The sequence below is a fragment of the Grampus griseus genome, assembly GCF_964374135.1.
Source record: "Grampus griseus genome assembly, chromosome: 1".
In the NCBI taxonomy this organism is placed as follows: Eukaryota; Metazoa; Chordata; class Mammalia; order Artiodactyla; family Delphinidae; genus Grampus; species Grampus griseus.
The window spans coordinates 24,068,900-24,093,937 of NC_139017.1; the positions used below are offsets into that span (position 1 = coordinate 24,068,900).

A 25,038-nucleotide genomic window follows, 5' to 3' on the forward strand; every position below is an offset into this window, starting at 1 on the left:
ATGGCAGTAAGTAAATACCAATCAATAATTAATTTAAATGCAAATGGACTAAATTCATAAATCAAAAATCACACACAGTGGCTGAATGGATTAAAAGACCCATCTACATGCTGCCTATGAGAGACTCAATTCAAAAGTAAGAATACACACAGACTGTATGTGAAGGGATAGAATACACACAGACTGTATGTGGAGGAAGAAAGAAAAATTACAGGCCAATATCCATGATTAACACAGATGTAAAATTCTCAATAGAATATTAGCAAACTGAATTCAACAATACATTAAAAGGATCATACACCATGAACAAGTGGGATTTATCCCAGGAATGCAAGGATGGTTCAACATCTGCAAATCAAACAATGTGACACGCCACATTAACAAAATAAAGGATAAAAATCATATAATCATCTCAATAAATGCAGAAGAAGCATTTGATATTATTCAACATCCATTTATGATAAAAATTCTCAACAAGTATGCACAGAGGAATGTACCTCAACATAATAAAGGCAACATATGACAAACCCACATCATACAATTCAACGGTGAAAAGCTGAAAGCTTTTCCTCTAACAGGAACAAGACAAGGATGCCCACTCTCACCATTTCTATTCAACACAGCATTGGAAATCCTAGCCACAGCAATCAGACAAGAAAAAGAAATAAAAGGACTCAAAATTGGAAAGAAGTGAAACTGGCACTATTTGCAGAAGTGCAAATGTATATATAGAAAACCGTATATATAGAAAACCCTAAAGACTCCCATCAAAAAACTAATAAATGAATTAAGCTAAGTCGCAGGATACAAAATCAATACACAGAAATCCATGGCATTTCTATACACTAATAGAGAACTATCAGAAAGAAAAGTTAAGATAACAATCCCATTTACCACTGCATCAAAAGAATACCTAGGAATAAATTTAACCAAGGAGGTGAAAGACCTGTACACTAAAAACTATAAGACACTGATGGAAAGAAACTGAAGAAGATACTAATAAATAAAAAGCTATTCAGTGCTCATGGACTGTAAGAATTAGTATTGTTAAAATATCCATACTACCCAAAGCAATCTACAGATTCAATGCAATCCCTATCAAAATTCCAATGGCATATTTCACAGAACAGGAACAAATAATTCTAAGATTTGTATGGAACAACAAAAGATCTAGAACACCCAAAACAATCTTGAAAAAAACAAAGCTGGCATATACCTTGAGAAAACCATAATTCAATAAGAGTCAGGTACCACAATGCTCATTGCAGCTCTATTTACAATAGCCAGGACACGGAAGCAACCTAAGTGTCCATCGACAGATGAATGGATAAAGAAGATGTGAAACGTATATACAATGGAATATTACTCAGCCATAAAAAGAAATGAAATTGAGTTATTTGTAGTGAGGTGGATGGACCTAGAGACTGTCATACGGAGTGAAGTAAGTCAGAAAGAGAAAAACAAATACCGTATGTTAACACATATATATGGAATCTAAAGAAAAAAAATGGTTCTGAAGAAACTAGGGGCAGGACAGGAATAAGGACACAGACGTAGAGAATGGACTTGAGGACATGAGGAGGGGGCAGGGTAAGCTGCGACAAAGTGAGAGAGTAGCACTGACATATATACACTACCAAATGTAAAACAGATAGCTAGTGGGAAGCAGCCGCATAACATAGGGAGATCAGCTCGGTGCTTTGTGACTACCTAGAGGGGTGGGATAGGGAGGGTGGGAGGGAGGGAGATGCAAGAGGGAAGAGATATGGGAACATATGTATATGTATAACTGATTCACTTTGTTTTAAAGCACAAACTAACACACCATTGTAAAGCAATTATACCCCAATAAACATGTTTAAAAAAAATCTCATTATAAGGACATATCACAATTGTTTATCCATTCATCACTTGATGGGCATTTGGACTGTTTCCTTCGCTAATATGACTAAGGCTACTATGAAAGTTCATGTACAAGGTTTTGTATTTACATGTGTTTTCAATTCTTTGGGGCATGTATCTAGGAATAGAATTGCTGAACTGAATGGTTGTTTGTCAAAGCAGTTGTACCATTTTACATTCCCACCAGCTATGCAGAAGAGTTCCAATCTTTCTACATTCTTGCAAACACTTATTACTGTCTTTTAATTATATTCACCTTAGTGGGTGAGAAGTGGTATCTCATTGTCGTTTTGACTTGTATTTCCCTAAAGACTAATGATGTTGAGCACCTTTTCATGTGCTTATTGGTTATTTATATATCTTATTTGGAGAAATTTCTATTGAAATCAGTTGTCAATTTTTTAGTTAGGTTATTTGTGTTTTTATTGTTGAGTTATATTCTTTATATATTTCGGGAAAATAGACCCTTATCAGATATACAACTTGCAAATATTTTCTCCCATTCTGTGAAATGTCTCTTCAATTTCTTGACAGTGTTATTTGGAAGCACAAAAATTTTTAATTTTGATGAAACCTAATTTATCTTTTATCGTTGGTGCTTGTGATTTGGTGATTGTGATATATTTAAGAAACTACTGCCCAAACCAAGGTCAAAAAAGTTTACATCTATGTTTCCTTCTACGAGTATCAGTTTTAGCTCTTACATTTAAGTCTATGATCTGTTTTGAGTTAATTTTTTATATGGTGTGAGGTAGAATCCAACTTCATTCTTTTGCCTTCATTTTTAAAAAATATTCTCTGGGAATAGAATCATAGATGACAAGTTTCCTTCTCTCAGCAGTTTTAAGATGCCATTTTCTATTATCTTCAACTTCCATCATTTCTGTTAAAAGGCGAATTGTCTTCTCATTGCTTATTGGAAGTTACATGTCCCTTTCCTCTACTATTAAAATTGTATCTTTATCTATGGTTTTCAGAAGTTTTACAATTATGTGGCTGGATGTATTATGTGCCTAGATGTTTTTATCCTGTCATGGAGTCAACAGAATTCTTGAATCTATGTATGGATTTATGTTTTTAGTTAGCTCTGAAAAATTCTCTGCCATCATTCTCTTCAAATGTTGTTTTTGTCCCATTTTCTCTCTTTTATCTCCTTCTGGAAATATAAATACATACATGTTAATTTTTTTTACTATGTCTAATATGAATCCTAACTTATTTTTAAACTTTCCTTCCATTTCTTTTCCTCTCCATGCTTCAACCTAGATATTTCCTACTGACCTATTTTCCAGTTCACCAATCTTCTCTTCAGTTTGCTGTGAAACCTATCAAGTTTTAATTTAAATCACTGTATGTTTCATTTCTACTACACTGATTACCTTAATCCAATCTGGGGTTGATTTGATTAGAATTGAGTTGAGTTTTGTGAGGGCTGGCCTATTTCCATTTGTCCTTACACCAAATGGTGTAGACTTTCAGGAGTTCCAATTAACTACCTGAGATATTTAACAGAGCCCTCCTTTTTATTGAGAACTGAACTCCAATTTTAGTTTCCCTTACCTGTGAGATTTCTGAAAGTTCTCTTTAACTTCTCTGCCTCTAGACAACTGCCTCCAAGAGAAAGGTAAAGCTGAATGTTGGGGGTTCACCTCTCAAAACACCTATTTCTGTGACTCTTAGCCCCTTGAGTCCTTAATGATTTCATAGCTCTTATGCCTTCAAATAGATGAATTTATATTTTAATCAAGGTTTTCTAGTTGTTTTCAGCAGAAGATTTGGTATGATATAAACAAGTGCGTTAGAATCAGAAGTTTTATGCAAATTGTTTAGTATGTCAAATTTCTCAAAATATTCCACTGAATTTTTATTGGCATTCCACAAAACTTATAGATTAATTTAGGGAGAACTGACATCTTCAGAAATTTTTTTTTCCATATTTGAACATGGTATATCTGTTTTTCAGGTCTTCTTATCATACATTTTAATAAGAGTTTTAGAATTTTCTCCATGTAGATCTTGTGCATTACTTGTCAGATTAAATTCTAGAAACTTGATTTCTTTTATTATTGTGAATGGTATCTTATATCATCTCTTCTAGCTAATTATTTTGAGTACAAAGGAATTCTGATTTTCAGAAAACAATCTTTTATTTAAGAAATACTAAATTATCTTATTAATACATATAGTTTGTCTATTTCCCCTACAGATTTTTATATAGGTGATCTCTAAACATTTACGGATTTATCTCTTCTCTTCCAATCCCATTAACTCATTTCTATTTATTTTCTTAATGCACTGGCCAGGAACTCCAGTAACATAAAAAACACTGTTAACCACCTTTACCTTATTCCTGATCTTAAATGGAATGCATGTAAAGTTTTTCCATTAATGTTTGCTTTAGGTTTCTGGGCACATATCCTTCATCAAATTAAAGACATTCTCTTTTATTATTTCTTAACAGATGTATATTAAATTTATGCTTTTTCTGAAATGGAACAAATCATGTACCCAACTATTTTTAAATATATTAACTTTTTTAAAGAACTAATTTTGGGTTTTGATAATATCTACTCTCTAAGAGATTTCTGGCCTTATTATTTCCTTCCTTTTTGTTTACTCTATAGCTCTTTTTCCAACTTCTGAATTAATATTTGTCTCATTAGTTACTGTATTAGTTTGCTAGGGCTGCTGTACTGAAGTATCACCGACTGGGTGGCTCAAACAACAGAAATTTATTTGTTCTCACAGTTCTGTAGACTATAAGTCCAAGATCAAGGTATCAGCAGGGTTGGTTCCTTCTCAGAGTCGTGAAGGAAGGTTCTGTTCCAGGCCTCTCTCTCTGGCTGGAGATGGACAACTTCTCCCCTATGTCTTTACATCACCTTCCCTCTGTCCATGCCTATGTCCAAATTTCCCTTCTTATAAAGACACCAATTATATTAGATTAGGGCCCACCCTACTGACCTCATTTTAATTTAACTCCGTAAAGACACTATTTCCAAATTACTGTCACAGTTTGAAGTACTGGAGGATAGGACTTCAGTATATCCTTTTTTTTTGAGGGCATGGGGAAGGAGACACAGTTCAGTCCATACCAATTACCAAAGTTTCTTACTTCCTGGTAAATATATTATAAGTTATAAATCTCACTTTAAGTATCTCACAAACTTTGAAGTGCAGCATTTCCATTAATATCTAATTATTTTATAATTCCTCTTATGATCTATGCTTGTAAGTGTGCAAACATTTGGGTCATTTTTAGCTATCTGACTGATATTTATTGTATTTTATTCAGGTCAGAGATTATGGTCTGCATAATGATGATTTTTTGGAAGTTACTGAAGCACCCTTTGTGGCCTAGAACATGTAAATTTTAAGAAGGATCTGTATGTGCTAGAAAAAAATGTGTAATTCTCTGCTGGATGGAGAATTCTATATATATCTATTAGGTTCAGCATGACAATCATGTCATTAAAATATTTTATATCTTGTCCAAGTGGCAACATGGTGGACTCGGGTTCCAGACACCAGATACTGAGATTAGACATGGCAACTGCAGGTTTAGAGTCTCCACAACTTCAGTAAATCCAGGATCCAGATGCCAAAGTGTGGTGGGCCCTAGCCATCATTTTCTGCCTGATGGTTCTGCCTAGTATCCCAAGCAGACCCTATTTTGCACCCCTGCAGATGAACTGTTCAGCCTCCATAATGGTGATATGAACTGAATGGGCTTTTTAAGCATTTCCTGGATAGATCCAAGCTGCCTCAGAGAGTACAGTTTGCTAAGAAAATGCATATGCCAAAAACATTTTGCGACCAAGGAGTGGTGGCTAAACTGTCTAAACATTAAAAAAGACATTGCCAACAGTCCTGTGCTTCTTCCTGGGCATTTGGGGCCATAAAAACCATTTCTGATCAGATCTGTATTGACACCAGTAGGAATGCCCCCACAGAGATGCCTGCTGAAAACGTGCTCATCTACTGCGAAGTATGGGGATGGCTGCATGGGGGCTTTCCCTCTGCAGCCTGGAATTTCTGGACCAAGAAAGGTCTCTGGTGGTCTCTATGATGCCCATGTAGGCTGTAGGTCCTATTCTATCCCACAATGTGAGCACCATTTCAATGGCTCTCAGCTACCAGGAGATGGAGGTGAAGAGACACTCCCAAGTGCAGCAAGACCTGTGAGCCTGGCTATACTCCTTCCTACAAAGATAACGAGCACTACAGCTGCAGTTTCTACTATGTCCCTTAAGATCACAGCTGATATTTACAAGAATGGCCCAGTAGAGGGAACCTTCCCTGTGTATGCCAACTTCCTGCATGTCACAAATGAAATGAAGGGAGGCCACACCATCTGCATCCTGGACTGGAGAGTACAGAATGCCACCCCCTAATGGCTGGCTGTCAACTCTAGAAAACTGAGCAGAGTGACAATTTCTTCTTCAAATTCTCTAAGGAAAGGACTACGGTGGAATCAAATCAGAGATAGTGGACAGATTCTCATGTACTGATCAATACCAGAAAAAAAGTTAAGCCTACTGCGGCCTATCCAGCCTGCCCTGCACAAACTGTTTTTGTTTTTGCTTTTAATATGGCAGGTTGGGTTAAGGTGGACATGAGGGTGGAAATTCCTTTTATTTTTTCAGTTCAGATAGGACTGAAGAGTGTAGACGGTGGCTATGACAAGACTAGACTAGGCCAAACCTGTGTATACGATTTGAATTGATCCTTTCTGGGTTAAAAAGAGCTCTCTTACACAGAAAATAACTCCAGACCCTGGCTACATCTCAGCCTCATCAGTGGACTGATCCTTACTGCTGACGAGGCAGAGCGCCCTTTAAATTTCCTAATAAGGACTTTCACAGAGACTAGTTCTACAAAGTGTCTGCTGCTCCAAAGCCTGCTACAACCAACCTCCAAACCTTCCCCAACCAATATCTCCAAGGAGCAAAACTGAGTGAGAACGTGACGGGTTTAAATGAAAAACTGAATTCCTAACAAGGATTTAAATTCCCACATATATTCACTACCTCTTCCCAAGTAGTTATTTTTGAGGTTTGGAGTAAGTTAAGAGGAGAAATGGTAGACAGCCCTTTAAATGAAGAAAGCCACTTTTTCCTTTGGTCCCTAAATCTGTTGAATTTCCAGTGTTGCATACCCTCTCTGTTCTTTTCTGTAGCATGATTTTTTTTTTTTTTTTACCAGAAGCTTTATTTGCAATGAACCTGGGCTGATCATAGTATGAACAATTCTAACACTGGCAAGAACTGTTGTGCTAGTTGCAGAGTATAAATCCCAACAGAAATAGCTTAAAACAAAACTAGGTGGTCCCCACTAGGTACAGATTTAACTGACCTCTAATTCCCTTGGTGAAACTAGTTTGGGAGAAACCAGTTTTTATCAATTTTTAAAATCACTGCTCTACCAAATGTTTTAACACAGAATGGAATAATTATGCCATTAAAAAGTTCCACCTTCAAAAAATAAACACTTCTAAGTCTCGATTTTTTTCATCTGCTTAACTTGCCAATTTCGGAGGAGAGTTAAAAGCTCTATCTTCAACTGTTGAAAGTTCTTGTATTCCCCTATGCAAATTCTATCAGTTGTTACTTCATATATTTTAAAGCTAATTTGTTAGATGAACATGTATTCCACGATTACTATAGCTTCTTTCATTAATTTATAACACTTGTAATTGATTAGAACACAGATAAAGAAAATAAAACAAAGGTAGAGTTAAACACAATTATAAACTGAACAAAATAGAACTGAAACTGAGATGAAGAAATAGAACATTGGAGCAACGCTGAAACCCCCCATGTGCCCCACCTGACCACAACTTCCACCTTCCCGCTAGAGATAACCATTACCCTGACTTTTGTGATAAAATCAAATCATATGCATTTTTTCCTTATGTTGCCTCCTTCACTCAACATACAGTTAGATTTTAGAAACAAAATTATTCTAGCCTCATAAAATGAGTTGGGCAGTGGTCCCTCTTTCTGTTATCTGAGAAAGTTTAAATTTAGAATTGCTTCTTCCTTAAATGATTCACAGAACATGCAAATTAGTACATCCAAACCTGGAAGAATTTTTTCATGATTTTTAAAATAGATGATACACTTACATGTTTCAGAAGTCAAAACAAAATAAAAAGGTTTCCACTTAGAAGTGTCACTCACACTCTGCATGTACCCCATTCCCTCTTGTCCCTTTAAAACGTCACTTTATGAAAATACAAGTAAGAATCATAATATTTCTACCTCTTTTTAACAAAAGATAGCGTACTATATATCAGGTTGGCCAAAAAGTTCACTGGGGATGTTAGAGAAAAACCCCAACAAACTTTCTGACCAACCCAATATATTCCCCTGCATCTGATTTTTTCATTTTACAATGTACCCTGCAGATTTCTCCACAGAAGTACACTGAACTTTTTTTTTATGGCAGCTACACAGCATTAGATAGACCATAACTTAGTCAATACATTGATGGGTACTTGTGTTGCATTTTTTTTTAATATTTATTTATTTATTTATTTTGGCTGCACCGGGTCTTAGACGCGGCACACAGGATCTTGGTTGCAGCATGCAGGATCTAGCTCCCCAACCAGGGATCGAACCCGGGCCCCCTGCATTCGGAGCACGCAGTCTTACTCACTGGACCACCAGGGAAGTCCCTATTTTATTTTTTATACTTGAACATTTGATACATTTGTACTTTCTCCTAATATATGGTATGAATTTTAATTGGATCCACAAATGGACTTTTCCAATTGGCTACCCAGTTGTCTCAAAGATCTAAGTTTCTACCTTGAGAAGCTAGAAGAACATGAATAAATTAAATCCGAGGAAGTATTGATAGAAGGAAGGAAATAACAAACATTTTAAAACTGCTTAACTTTTTAAAAAAAATTTTAAGTAAAAAGAAGACAAAAATATAGACAATTCACAAAGCCAAAGTAGCTCTGTTCAATAACTAACAACACTGAAAAACCTCTACATGACTGATCAAGAGAAATAAAACATAAATTATAAATATCCACAATGAAAGAGAATATCACCTTGTATTCCACAGACATAAAAAAAATAAAAGAGGGCTTCTCTGGTGGCGCAGTGGTTGAGAGTTCGCCTGCCGATGCAGGGGACACGGGTTCGTGCCCCGGTCCGGGAGGATCCCACATGCCGCGGAGCGGCTAGGCCCGTGAGCCATGGCCACTGAGCCTGTGCGTCCGGAGCCTGTGCTCCGCAACGGGAGAGGCCACAACAGTGAGAGGCCCGCGTACACCAAAAAAAACAAACAAACAACAACAAAAAAAAACCACAGAGATATTATGAAAACCCTTATACATTTGAAAACTTAAATGAAATACACAAATTCCATGAAACACAAAACTTACTGAAGCTGACAAAAGATGAAATAGAAAATCTTAATAGCTCTATAACCACTAAAAAGTTAAATTAGTAGGATTAAAAGCCCCACAAGGAAAAACTCAAGTCCAGATGGGATCACTGCTAAATTTTATCAAGCATTTAAGGAAATAAATAAAAATATTCACAATTTTTTCTGAAAAAGAGTAAACACTCCCCAATTCATTTTATAAGTCCAGCATAACCCTGATGTCAATATTTGACACAGACATGATAAAAAAAGAAAATTGTAGGTCAACATTCCCCATGAATATAGGTATGAAAACAGTTAAAATATTAAGGAACTGAATAGAGCCATATCTCAAAAGGATAGTAAGTCATGACCAAATGGAGTTTATCCCAGGGATTAGTTTAATATTTGAAAATCAATCTATATAAAACCAAAGGCATAATTCATGAAAGAAATAATTGACATATCTGATAAAGATATATCTGATAAAGGACTGTTACCTAAAATACACGAAAAAAATAACTCTTAAAATTCAACAATAAGAAAACAAACCAGGAGAGGAGGAAGATGGCAGAAGAGTAAGGCGCGGAGATCACCTTCCGCTCCACAGATACATCAGAAATACATCTACATGTGAAACAACTCCTACAAAACACCTACTGAACGCTGGCAGAAAACCTCAGACCTCCCAAAAGGAAAGAAACTCCCCACGTACCTGGGTAGGACAAAAGAAAAAACAAAAAACAGAGACAAAAGAATAGGGATGGGACCTGCACCAGTGGGAGGGAGCTGTGAAGGAGGAAAGGTTTCCACACACTAGGAAGCCCCTTCACAGGTGGAGACTGCGGGTGGCGGAGGCGGTAAGCTTCGAAGCCGCGGAGGAGAGCACAGCAACAGGGGTGCAAAGGGCAAAGCGGAGAGATTCCCGCACAGAGGATCGGGGCCGACCGGCACTCACCAAGCCAAGAGGCTTGTCTGCTCACCTGCCGGGGCGGGCGGGGCTGGGAGCCGAGGTTCGGGAGCGAGGGGAGAGGACTGGGGTTAGTGGCGTGAACACAGCCTGCAGGGGGTTAGCGCACCACGGCTAGCCGGGAGGGAGTCCGGGGAAAGGTCTGGACCTGCCGAAGAGGCAAGAGACTTTTTCTTCCCTCTTTGCTTCCTGGTGCGCAAGGGAGGGGATTAAGAGCGCTGCTTAAAAGGAGCTCCAGAGACAGGCGTGAGCCGCGGCTAACAGCGCAGACCCCAGAGACAGGCATGAGATGCTAAGGCTGCTGCTGCCGCCACCAAGAACCCTGTGTGCGAGCACAGGTCACTCTCCACACCTCCCTTCCGGGGAGCCTGTGCCGCCCGCCACTGCCAGGGTCCCGGGATCCAGGGACAACTTCCCCGGGAGAACGCACGGCGCGCCTCAGGCTGGTGCAATGTCATGCTGGCCTCTGCCGCCGCAGGCTCGCCCCGCACTCCGTGCCCCTCCCTCACCCCGGCCTGAGTGAGCCAGAGCCCCCGAATCAGCGGCTGCTTTAACCTCGTCCTGTCTGAGTGAAGAACAGACGCCCTCCGGCGACCTACATGCAGAGGCGGAGCCAAATCCAAAACAGAGCCCCGGAAGCTGTGCAAACAGAGAAAGGGAAATCTCTCCCAGCAGCATCAGGAGCAGCAGATTAAATCTCCACAATCAACTTAATGTACCTGCATCTGTGGAATACCTGAAAAGACAACAAACCATCCCAAATTGAGGAGGTGGACTTTGAGAGCAAGACTTATTATTTCTTACCCTTTTCCTCTTTTTGTGACTGTGTATGTGTATGCTTCTGTGTGAGATTTTGTCTGAATAGCTTTCCTTTCACCATTTATCCTAGGGTTCTATCCGTCCGTTTTGGGGGGGGGTTGTTTTGTTTTGTTTTGTTTTTACTTTTTAAAGAAATTTTTCTCTTAATTATTTTTTATTTTAATAACTTTATTTTATTTTATCTTTATTTTATTTTATTTTATCCTCTTCCTTCCTTCCTTCCTTCCTTTCTTCCTTTCTTTCTTTACACTTTTTCTCCCTTTTATTCTGAGCCGTGTGGATGAAAGGCTCTTGGTGCTGCAGCCAGGAGGCAGTGCTGTGCCTCTGAGGTGGGAGAGCCAACTTCAGGACACTAGTCCACAAGAGACCTCCCAGCTCCACATAATATCAAACGGCGAAAATCTCCCAGAGATCTCCACCTCAACACCAACACCCATCTTCACTCGACAGCCAACAAGCAACAGTGCTGGACACACTATGCCAAACGACTAGCAAGACAGGAACACAACCCCACCCATTAGCAGAGAGGCTGCCTAAAATCATAATAAGTCCACAGACACCCCAAAACACACCACCAGACGTGGACCTGCCCACCAGAAAGACAAGATCCAGCCTCATCCACCAGAACACAGGTACTAGACCCCTCCACCAGGAAGCCTACACAACCCACTGAACCAACTTTAGCCACTGGGGACAGACACCAAAAACAACAGGAACTACGAACCTGCACCCTTCAAAAAGGAGACCCCAAACACAGTAAGATAAGCAAAACGAGAAGACAGAAAAACACACAGCAGATAAAGGAGCAAGATAAAAATGCACCAGACCTAACAAATAAAGAGGAAGTAGGCAGTCTACCTGAAAAACAATTCAGAATAATGATAGTAAAGATGATCCAAAATCTTGGAAATAGAATAGACAAAATGCAAGAAACATTTAACAAGGACCTAGAAGAACTAAAGATGAAACAGGGAATGATGAACAACACAATAAATGAAATTAAAAATACTCTAGAAGGGTTCAATAGCAGAATAACTGAGGCAGAAGAACGGATAAGTGACCTGAAAGATAAATTAGTGGAAATAACTACTGCAGAGAAGAATAAAGAAAAAAGAATGAAAAGAACTGAGGACAGTCTCAGAGAACTCTGGGACAACATTAAACCCACCAATATTCGAATTACAGGGGTTGCAGAAGAGAAAAAGAAAGGGACTGAGAAAATATTTAAAGAGATTATAGTTGAAAACTTCCCTAATATGGGAAAGGAAATAGTTAATCAAGTCCAGGAAGCACAGAGAGACCCATACAGGATAAATTCAAGGAGAAACAGGCCAAGACACATATTAATCAAACTTTCAAAAATTAAATACAAAGGGTTTCCCTGGTGGTGCAGTGGTTGAGAGTCCGCCTGCCGATGCAGGGGACACAGGTTCGTGCCCCAGTCTGGGAATATCCCACGTGCCGCGGAGCGTCTGGGCCCGTGAGTCATGGCTGCTGAGCCTGCGCGTCCGGAGCCTGTGCTCCGAAACAGGAGAGACCACAACAGTGAGAGGCCCACGTACCGAAGGGAAAAAAAAACTTAAATACAAAGAAAACATATTAAAAGCAGCAAGGGAAAAACAACAAATAATGCACAAGGGAATCCCTATAAGGTTAACAGCTGATCTTTCAGCAGAAACTCTGCAAGCCAGAAGGGACTGGCAGGACATATTTAAAGTGATGAAGGAGAAAAACCTACAACCAAGATTACTCTACCCAGCAAGGATCTCATTCAGATTTGATGGAGAAATTAAAACCTCTAGAGACAAGCAAAAGCTGGGAGAGTTCAGCACCACCAAACCAGCTTTACAACAAATGCTAAAGGAAGGAACTTCTCTAGGCAAGAAACACAAGAGAAGGAAAAGATCTACAATAACAAACCCAAAACAATTAAGAAAATGGGAATAGGAACATACATATCGATAATTACCTTAAATGTAAATGCATTAAGTGCTCCCACCAAAAACACAGACTGGCTGAATGGATACAAAAACAAGACCCATATATATGCTGTCTACAAGAGACCCACTTCAGAATTAGGGACACATACAGACTGAAATTGAGGGGATGGAAAAAGATATTCCATGCAAATGGAAACCAAAAGGAAGCTGGAATGGCAATTCTCATATCAGACAAAATAGATTTTAAAATAAAGACTGTTAGAAGACACAAAGGAGGACACTACATAATGATCAAGGGATACATCCAAGAAGAAGATATAACGATTGTAAATATTTATGCACGCAACATAGGCAAATACTAACAGCCGTAAAAGGGGAAATCAACAGTAACACATTCAGAGTAGGGGACTTTAACACTCCACTTTCACCTTATTTATTTTTCATGCAAAATGAAAATAAATAAGGAAACACAACCTTTAAATGATACATTAAACAAGATGGACTTAATTGATATTTATAGGACACTGCATCCAAAAACAACAGAATACACATTTTTCTCAAGTGCTCATGGAACATTCTCCAGGATAGATCATATCTTGGGTCACAAATCAAGCCTTGGTAAATTTAAGAAAATTGAAATCGTATCAAGTACCTTTTCCGACCACAATGCTATGAGACTAGATATCAATTACAGGAAAAGATCTGTAAAACATACAAACACATCGAGGCTAAACAATACACTACTTAATAACAGTATTCACTGAAGAAATCAAAGAGGAAATCAAAAAATACCTAGAAACAAATGACAATGGAGACACGATGACCCAAAACCTATGGGATGCAGCAAAAGCAGTTCTAAGAGGGAAGTTTACAGCAATACAATCCTACCTTAAGAAACAGGAAACATCTCGAATAAACATCCTAAACTTGAACCTAAAGCAATTAGAGAAAGAAGAATTAAAAACCCCAAGGTTAGCAGAAGGAAAGAAATCATAAAGATCAGATCAGAAATAAATGAAAAGAAATGAAGGAAACGATAGCAAAGATCAATAAAAGTAAAAGCTGGTTCTTTGAGAAGATAAACAAAATTGATAAACCATTAGCCAGACTCATCAAGAAAAAAAGGGAGAAGACTCAAATCAATAGAATTAGAAATGAAAAAGGAGAAGTAACAACTGACATGGCAGAAATACAACAGATCATGAGAGATTACTACAAGCAACTCTATGCCAATAAAATGGACAACCTGGAAGAAATGGACAAATTCTTAGAAATGCAAAATCTGCCAAGACTGAATCAGGAAGAAATAGAAAATATGAACAAACCAATCACAAGCACTGAAATTGAAACTGTGATTAAAAATCTTCCAACAAACAAAAGCCCAGGACCAGATGGCTTCACAGGCGAATTCTATTAAAAATTTAGAGAAGAGCTAACACCTATCCTTCTCAAACTCTTCCAAAATATAGCAGAGAGAGGAACACTCCCAAACTCATTCTACGAGGCCACCATCACCCTGATACCAAAACCAGACAAGGATGTCACAAAGAAGGAAAACTATAGGCCAATATCACTGATGAACATAGATGCAAAAACCCTCAACAAAATACTAGCAAACAGAATCCAACAGCACATTAAAAGGATCATACAGCATGATCAAGTGGGGTTTATTCCAGGAATGCAAGGATTCTTCAATATATGCAAATCAATCAATGTGATACACCATATTAACAAATTGAAGGAGAAAAGCCATATGGTCATCTCAATAGATGCAGAGAAAGCTTTCGACAAACTTCAACACTCATTTATGATAAAAACCCTCCGGAAAGTAGGCATAGAGGGAACTTTCCTCAACATAATAAAGGCCATATAAGACAAACCCACAGCCAACATTGTCCTCAACGGTGAAAAACTGAAAGCATTTCCACTAAGATCAGGAACAAGACAACGTTGCCCACTCTCACCACTCTTATTCAACATAGTTTTGGAAGTTTTAGCCACAGCAATCAGAGAAGAAAAGGAAATAAAAGGAATCCAAATAGGAAAAGAAGAAGTAAAGCCGTCACTGTTTGCAGATGACATGAGACTATACATTGAGAATCCTAAAGATGCTAACCAGAAAACTACTAGAGCTAATCAATGAATTTGGTAAAGTAGGAGGATACAAAATTAATGCACAGAAATCTCTGGCATTCCTATACATTTATGATGAAAAATATGAAAGTGAAATCAAGAAAACACTCCCATTTACCACTGTAACAAAAAGAATAAAATATCTAGTAATAAACCTACCTAAGGAGACAAAAGACCTGTATGCAGAAAATTATAAGACACTGATGAAAGAAATTAAAGATGATAGAAATAGATGGAGAGATATACCATGTTCTTGGATTGGAAGAATCAACATTGTGAAAATGACTCTACTACCCAAAGCAATCTACAGAGTCACTGCAATCCCTATCAAACTACCACTGGCATTTTTCACAGAATTAGAACAAAAAATTTCACAATTTGTATGGAAACACAAAAGACCCCGAATAGCCAAAGCAATCTTGAGAACGAAAGAGAGCTGGAGGAATCAGGCTCCCTGACTTCAGACTATACTATAAAGCTACAGTAATCAAGACAGTATGGTACTGGCACAAAAACAGAAATACAGATCACTGGAACAGGATAGAAACCCCAGACATAAACCCATGCAATATGGTCACCTTATCTTTGATAAAGGAGGCAGGAATGTACAGTGGAGAAAGGACAGCCTCTTCAATAAGTGGTGTTGGGAAAACTGGAAGGTACATGTAAAAGTATGAGATTAGAACACTCCCCCTAATACCATACACAAAAATAAGCTCAGAATGGATTGAAGACCTAAATGTAAGGCCAGACACTATCAAATTCTTAAGAGGAAAACATAGGCAGAACACTCTATGACATAAATCACAGCAAGATCCTTTTTGACCCACCTCCTAGAAAAATGGAAATAAAAATAAACAAATGGGACCTAATGAAACTTAAAAGCTTTTGCACAGCAAAGGAAACCATAAACAAGACCAAAAGACAACCCTCAGAATGGGAGAAAATATTTGCAAATGAAGCAACTGACAAAGGATTAATCTCCAAAATTTATAAGCAGCTCATGCAGCTCAATAACAAAAAAACAAACAACCCAATCCAAACATGAGCAGAAGACCTAGACAGACATTTCTCCAAAGAAGATATACAGACTGCCAACACACACATGAAAGAATGCTCAACATCATTAATCATTAGAGAAATGCAAATCAAAACTACAATGAGGTATCATCTCACACTGGTCAGAATGGCCATCATCAAAAAATCTACAAACAATAAATGCTGGAGAGGGTGTGGAGAAAAGGGAACACTCTTGCACTGCTGGTGGGAATGTGAATTGGTACAGCCACTATGGAGAACTGTATGGAGGTTCCTTAAAAAACTACAAATAGAACTACCACATGACCCAGCAATCTCACTACTGGGCATATACCCTGAGAAAACCATAATTCAAAAAGAGTCATGCACCAAAATGTTCATTGCAGCTCTACTTACAATAGCCAGAAGATGGAAACAACCTAAGTGTCCATCATTGGATGAATGGATAAAGAAGATGTGTCACATATATACACTGGAATATTACTCAGCCATAAAAAGAAACGTAATTGAGTTATTTGTAGTGAGGTGGATGGACCTAGAGTCTGTCATACAGAGTGAAGTCAGAAAGAGAAAGACAAATACCGTATGCTAACACATATACATGGAATCTAAGAAAAAAAAGAATGTCATGAAGAACCTAGGGGTAAGGCAGGAATAAAGACACAGACCTACTAGAGAATGGACTTGAGGATATGGGGAGGGGGAAGGGTAAGCTGTGACAAAGTGAGAGAGTGGCATGGACACTTATACACTACCAAACGTAAAATAGATAGCTAGTGGGAAGCAGCCGCATAGCACAGGGAGATCAGCTCAGTGCTTTGTGACCACCTAGAGGGGTGGGATAGGGTGGGTGGGAGGAAGGGAGACACAAGAGGGAAGATATATGGGAACATATATGTATAACTGATTCACTTTGTTATAAAGCAGAAACTAACACACCACTGTAAAGCAATTGTACTCCAATAAAGATGTAAAAAAAAATTTTTTTTAAATAATAAAAAAACCATTTCATTAAAACATGAGTTAAAGATCCAACATACACCTTTCCAAAGAAGATATACAGATAGCAAATAAGCAAATGAAAAGATGCTCAACATCATCTAGGGAACTGCAAGTTAAAACAACCATGAGATACCACTACACGCCTAACAGAATGGCCAAAATTCAAAACACTGACAACTCCTAAACGCTGGTGAGGATGTGGAGCAACAGGAACTCTCATTCTGCCAGTGGGAATGCAAAATGGTACAGCCATTTTGGAAGAGAGTTTGTTGGTTTCTTACAAAACTTAAATAATGCTCTTACCATACGATCCAGCAATTCTGCTCCTTGGTATTTATGCAAATGAATTGAAAATTGATGTCCACACATCACATCAACCTGCACATGAATGTTTACAGCAGCTTTATTCATAATTGCCAAAACTTGGAAGAAAACAAAGATGTCCTTCAGTAGGTAAATGGGTAAATAAGCAGTGGTACATTCAAACAATGAAATATTATTCAGTGGTAAAAGCAATAAAAAGACATGAAGGAAACAAAATGCCTATTACCACGTGGAATAAGCCAATCTGAAAAGGCTACATTACTGTATGATTTCAACTCTATGACATTCAGGAAAAGGCAAAACTATGGAGACAGGAAAAAGATCACTGGTGGCCAGAGGTTAGGGGAAGGAAGGGATGGATTGGCAAAGCACAGAGGATTTTTAAGGCAGTGAAACTATTATGCATAATACTAAAATGGTGGATAAGTTGTAACTATACATTTGTCCAAACCCATACAATATATAATACAACACCAAGAGTGAACCCTAATGTAAACTATAGACTTTAGCTGATGATGCGTCAATGTAGATCCATCAGTTGTAACATATATACCACCTTGTGTGGTAGGCTGATAGTAGGAGAGGCTGCACATGTGCAAGGTCAACGGGTATATAGGAACTCTGTGTACTTTGCACTCAGTTTTGCTGTGGACATAAAACTGCTCTAAAAATCAAAGCCTATTAAAAAAGTCAATCAGGGCTTCCCTGATGGCGCAGTGGTTGAGGGTCCGCCTGCCGGTGCAGGGGACGCAGGTTCGTGCCCCAGTCCAGGAGGATCCCACATGCCGCAGAGTGGCTGGGCCCGTGAGCCATTGCCGCTGCGCCTGCGCGTCCGGAGCCTGTGCTCAGCGACAGGAGAGGCCACGGCAGTGAGAGACCCGCGTACCACAAAAAAAAAAAAAAGTCAAAGTAGCACACCGAATTTACATAATAAAAGAGCAAATCCATATGATTATTAAATTCTCAGCAAACTAGTAATAGAAGACAACTTCTTCAATCAGATAAAGGGTTCCCTCAAAAACACCTACAATTAACATCATACTTACTAGTCAAACACTAAATCCTTTCTCCCTGAATTCAGGAATAAAGTAAGGATATATACCCTCATGACACCTATTCGACATTGTATTAGAGGTCCAAATTAGTATAATAAGACAACATAAAGAAATAGAATGTATAAAGTCTGGAAAGTGAAAAGGACAGTATGATTGTCCTATTCTCAGACAATATGATTGTTTACACAGAACAACTAAGAAAGTAGCAACTAAAACAACAAAAAACTATTTAAATAATAATAAATGAATTTAGAAAATAAAGTCAGATACAAAAATGAGTGGTATACATAGCACAGGGAGATCAGCTCAGTGCTTTGTGACCACCTAGAGGGGTGGGATAGGGAGGGTGGGAGGGAGATGCAAGAGGGAGGGGATATGGGGATATCTGTACACATATAGCTGATTTACTTTGTTATACAGCAGAAACTAACAAACCATTGTAAAGCAGTTATACTCCAATAAAGATGTTAAAAAAAAAAAGAGTGGTGTATCTACATACCAACAGCATACTATTTGAAATATAAAATTTTAAATGTCATTTACCATAGCATCAAAAAACATTAAAAATTTAGCAATAAATTTAACAAATTATGAACAAGACCTGTACACTAAAATTACAAAAAAATTTTGAGTAAAATTAAAATAGACCTTAAAAGACAAAGAAAAATGCCTTGTTCATGGACTAACTAGTAGACTCATGATTGTTTAGATGTCAGTCCTCACAAAATTGATCTATAAACTGAATGCAAACTAAATTTCAATACCACTAGGCTTTTATGGAAACTGACACAGTGATTCTAAAATTTATATAATAATGCAAAAGTCTTCAAATAGTTAAGACAATTTTGCAAAAGAACAAAGAAGGAGGACTTACACTCAGACTTCATTACATACTCTCAACTCTACAGTATAAAGCTACAGAATCAAGATTGTGTGGTACTGGCATAAGAACAGACAAAGATATCGGTGAAATAGAATAGAAATAGCAAAAGTAGATCAACATTTGTATGGTCAACTGACTTTTTTGACAAAGGTACTGAAGTAATTCAATAGAGGAGAAACAGCCTTTTCAACAAATTGTGCTGAAACAACTGGATATCCATATGGAAAAAAATGAACCTCGATCCCTATCATCTCACATCATACATGAATTAATTTGAAATGAATCACCAATCTAAACATAAGAGCTAAAACTATAAAGGTTTTAGGAAAAAAACATAGGTAAATATCTGTGACCTAGATATAAATAAGAATTTCTTACAAAGAACATGGAAAATAATAACCATAAGAGAAAAAACTGATAAAATTAAACCACCAAAATTTAAAACTTCTGCTCATCAGAAGACATTTTTAAGAAAATTAACAGGCAAGCTATGCAGCCTTTGAGAAAATATTGACAAAACATACATCTGACAAAAGACATTTATAAATATAAAATATGAAGAATTCTTACAACTCAATGATGACAAATACCTCATTTTTTTTAATGAGCAAAATATCTGAATGTATACTTCACAAAGGAGGATATAAGAATGGTGAATAAGCACACAAAAACTCATCATTATGTTGATATATAACACAAATCCACATAACAATGCAATTTAAGACCATGAGATACTATTACACACCCATTAGAATGACTGAAATTTAAAAGACTAACAAAAAAATATTGGTGAGAACATGGAACTGGTGGGAATATAAAATGGTACAACCCCACTGGAAAAAATGTGCCAGTTTCTTTTAAATTTAAATATGCACCTACCACTTAACATACCAGTTCCACTCCTAGGTATTTATCCAAGGAAAATGAAAACGTATTTCCATAAAAACTTGTACAAAAATATTCACAATAATTTTAATCCTAACAGCCAAAAATGAGAAACAATACAAATGTTCATCAATAGAAGGATAGTGGTATATAGCTTACTAATCAGCAATAAAAAGTATTACTACATTTGATCACAAGAATGGATTTCACAGACATTATTCTGAGCAAAAGAGGCCAGACACAAAAGAGTACATATGGTATGATTTCCATTTATATGAAATTTTCAAACGGCCAAAACTAATCCATAGTTAAAATTTAGAACAGTGGTTGCCACTTGATGGACGTTATGGGGAAGTAACAGGAAAGGGAACTTCTTAGGGTGATGGAAATGTTCTGTATCTTGATAAGGGTGAATCCATTTGTCAAAACTCATGGAACTGTACATAAACAATTGGTGTATTTCAACATATATACAATTTACCTCAAAAGATGTAAACAAACCAAATAAAAATTGCACTCCTAGTCTAGATGGACTCACCAGAGAATTTTTCCAAACATTTAAGGAAATAATAATATTCTCAAACTCAGAAAATTGAGAAAGCGCAAATACTTCCCAAATTGTCTTATGAGCTAAGCATAACATTTTAAAAATATAAGGAAATTAAAAGATAGGTAAAATAAAGTTCAATCTTTTTCATGCACATAACAAAAAAAAAAATGGTAAACAAAATATTAGCAAATCAAAACCAACAATATACTAAAAGAATACATAAGGAACAACTGGATTTATATAGTAATCCAATATTGGTATATTTAAAAATTAATCAATATTATTTCCACATTAACTAAATACAGAGGTCAAATCATATCATCAAAAGAGATATTAAAAAAAGCTTTTAATAAAAGTTAACTCTGATGCAAGAGGGAAGAGATATGGGAACATATGTATATGTATAACTGATTCACTTTGTTATAAAGCAGAAACTAACACACCATTGTAAAGCAATTATACCCCAATAAAGATGTTAAAAAAAAAAAAACAAAAAAAAAAAGTTAACTCTAATGCATGATAAAAGCTCTCAACAGACTAGGACTAAAAGGAAAACTTCCTTTACCTAAAAAAGAGTAACTTCCTTAACCTAAAAAAAGAGTAACAATTTTTTTTTAAAAAGCTGTTCCAAACTTCATACTTACCCCTGAAATCACAAACCAGAAAAAAATTGATTTTCAACAACTGAATTTAATATTTTAAGGAAGAAACTCTCTATTGTAATAATACAGGAAAAAGAAATAACAAGTATAACAAAAGAAAGAAAAAAAGCTGTCATTATTTGGAAATGGTATGACTGTGTATATGAAAAATCTTTTAAATTTATAAACTCGAATTAATAAGTTAATATATCAAGATGCTTAAATACAAAATCACTACACAAAAATTAATTGTATTTCTAGTCTAGCAACATGGTTACAAAATGAAATCTAAAAATATCATTTACAGGCTCATCAACAAACGTCAAAGACTGATAAATAAATTTAATGAAACATGAACAAGAATTCTACATTAAAAACTATTAAAAATTAATAAAAGTAACACATATAGGGTCAGCTGATTCACAATGGAAGTTCCTTTGCAATCAAATGTAGAAAAAGTAGTCTTTAAATAAATGATGCTGAGAAACCCACAAAGAATAAAATGAACCTTGACCTATACCTCACAAAACACAAAATAATACCAGACGGATCACAGACCTAAATGAAAAAGATTTTTTTTTTATAGATTACATAAGATAACAGAGGAAAATATCTTCATGACCTTCAGAGTAGAAAATAACTTTTTTAACGAACACAAAAAAGCACTAATCATAAAGAAAAGCTTAATTAAATGTACTTCACCAAAACTAAGATCTTCTCTTCCATAAAAGATCTATACAGAGAGGGAAAAGCCAAGCCACACACAGGAAGACATTTTGTTTAATACACACACACACACACACACACACACACACACACTTCCAACAAAGGACTTGTATCCAGAATATACCAGTAAGTCAGACAACACACCCTCCTGCTCCCACTCCCCCAATCCCAAAATGTGCACTTATGAAAAAGGATATCCAAGTTATATGAAGTAATATGAAAATGGGCTCAACTTTAAGAGTTATTAGGAAATGTAAAATGAAATCACAATCCAATACCACTACTCATCCACCAAAAAATGTCCAAAGTTTAAAAAATGATGCAAGTGTTGGTGAGGTTGTGAAGCAACTGGGACCTTAATACACTGTTGGTCAGAGTACACATTGAAAACCAATTGGGATATTATTTGGCACTACCAACTAAGACTAAATATGCCTAACATGCAACCCAGAAATTCCACTAGGGTTATATCAAACACAGATGAGTGCTTCTACCTCCCAAAAGACATGTACATGAATGTTCATAACAACATTATTAACAGTGGCCAAAAACTATAAACTTGAATACCTACCAACACTAGTATGGATAAAATACTTGTGGTATATTCATATAGAGGAATACTTTGAACCAATAAAAAACAAAAATGAATCACACAAGCATAATATTGAGCAAAAGAAGACAGAAACAGAAAAATATATATTATATAATTCCACTAATATAGCATTCAAAAACAGGCAAAATAAATCTATAATTATAGAAGTCAGAATAGATGGTTAATGAGAAGGTGGTTATCCACATAGAGGGGGCAATGGGAGCCTATCTTGATCTGCATAATAGTTACAGAAGTTCATGCAAATGTACAAATCCATTAAGCTATGTGTGTATATAACACAATTTTTTTAAGACCTCAAAATAAATGTATTTTCAGACAGAAAATGCAGATAATTTATCTCAGCAGACTTGGCAAAATACTAAAGGGAATTTTTAAGTCAAAAGGAAAATTATATCAAAGACAAGTATATGAATATAAATAAGTATGTGAACGTGAAGAGTAAGAAAAAATGTAAATACATGGGTAAAGCTAAAATGAATAGGGACACTATAATCGTATCTTTTGGGGTTTCAAATATATGTAGAGCTAATGACAATGAAAGGTAAATTTGGGTAAATGGGAACTGGCAAAATACAAATTTACCAAGAATACAAGTGGCAATCTCTAGGGAAACCAATAAAAGAAGGTACAACTCAGAAATGAATAGAAGGGGGAAAGAATAATTTAAAATACTCAGTTAATCCAAGAATTGAGAGAAACATAATACAGAATGGACAAGACAAACAGAAAACAAATAGTAATATGTAATGTAATTACATTAAATGTCAACTGACTACACTCCAATTAAAGATAAGACATTATCAGACTAGATCAAAAAATAAAAACTATATTCTACTTAACACTAAACGTATAAAGTAATAGCTGAAACTAACAGGGTGGAGTAAGATATTTAATGCAGAAGACTAATAAAAAGAGCTAGAATCATTCTACTAACATCAGATTAAGTAAAGTTTAACTCAAAAAGCATTACTTAGAGATAACAAGGATCATTACATCATGATAAAAGAGTTAATCACTAGGGAAATATAATAACTTGATATTTGTTATCAGTGAAAACTGAAAAAAATAAGAAAGAAATAAGCAAATCCTCTCTCAGGAAATGAAATATCACACAGAGAGAACAGTTAAGGATATGGAGGATTTAAATAAGATTAATGTCTTTTACCTAACTGATATTTACAGAACACTGCACAGCAAATTTCAAAGACTTGAAATCAGACAATGTATATTCTCTGACTGCTCTGGAATTACATTATAACTCAAAAACAGAAATATAACTAAAAACCCTCCAAATACTTAGAGATGGAGCGATAAACTTCTAAAATCATAGATCAAAAAAACCATAACAGAAATTTAAAATCACATTGGAAATCACATTGTATTTTGAGGAACTCTATAATGAAAATATGACATATCAAAACTTTGCTATAGCTAAAGCTGCTTAGAGGAAAAAGTATAGCACATCTGAAAAGATCTAGAAATCAATGCTCTGAGCATCTAACTCAAAAAGTTAGAAAAAGAACAGCAAGTTGAAACCAAAGGGAGAAAAGAACATTAAAAGATAAAAGCAGAAATTAATGAAACAGAAAACAAATCTACCATAGAAAAATACAAAGGGCAAAAGTTAATTCATTGAAAAAATAACAGAATTGATAAACCGCTAAGTATAACAAATGAAAAAAATGAGAAGTGCAAACGGCCAATATAGTAATAAATATGAAAAATCAGATGACATGGATGAACCTAGCAAAACTGACACATCTATACAAAATATCCAAATAGTTCAATTTCAATTTAAAAAATTAATTATATAATTTAAAACTCTCTCTCTAGGAACCTCCAGGCTCAAATGGCTTCACCAGTGAAATCTTCTAAGCGTATAAGAAAGAAATAATAACAATCTTCTCAAACTCCTCTAAAGAACAGTAAAAAAGGAAATACTCCCTCTTTTTATGAGGCCAGAATAACCAAGATACCAAAATCTGATCAGGATGTGGTAAGTAGGAAAATTACAGGCCAATTTCTCTCAAAGATCGAAAACACACACAACACACACAAATAGCAAACTGAGCCCAAAGGTAAATTAAAAGGATAATACATCCCAACAAAGTTGGCTTATTTTAGAAATGCAAGGTTAGTTTCACATTGAAAATAAACCAGTGTAACTCAACACGTTA

The 25,038-nt window shown here is 36.3% G+C and overlaps 1 protein-coding gene across 11 annotated transcripts in view; it reads right to left on the reverse strand.

Moving 5' to 3' along the window:
* Window positions 1–25,038, reverse strand: part of CDC42BPA (CDC42 binding protein kinase alpha) — a 324,813-nt gene that overhangs the window by 235,797 nt on the left and 63,978 nt on the right. The window lies entirely within an intron of this gene.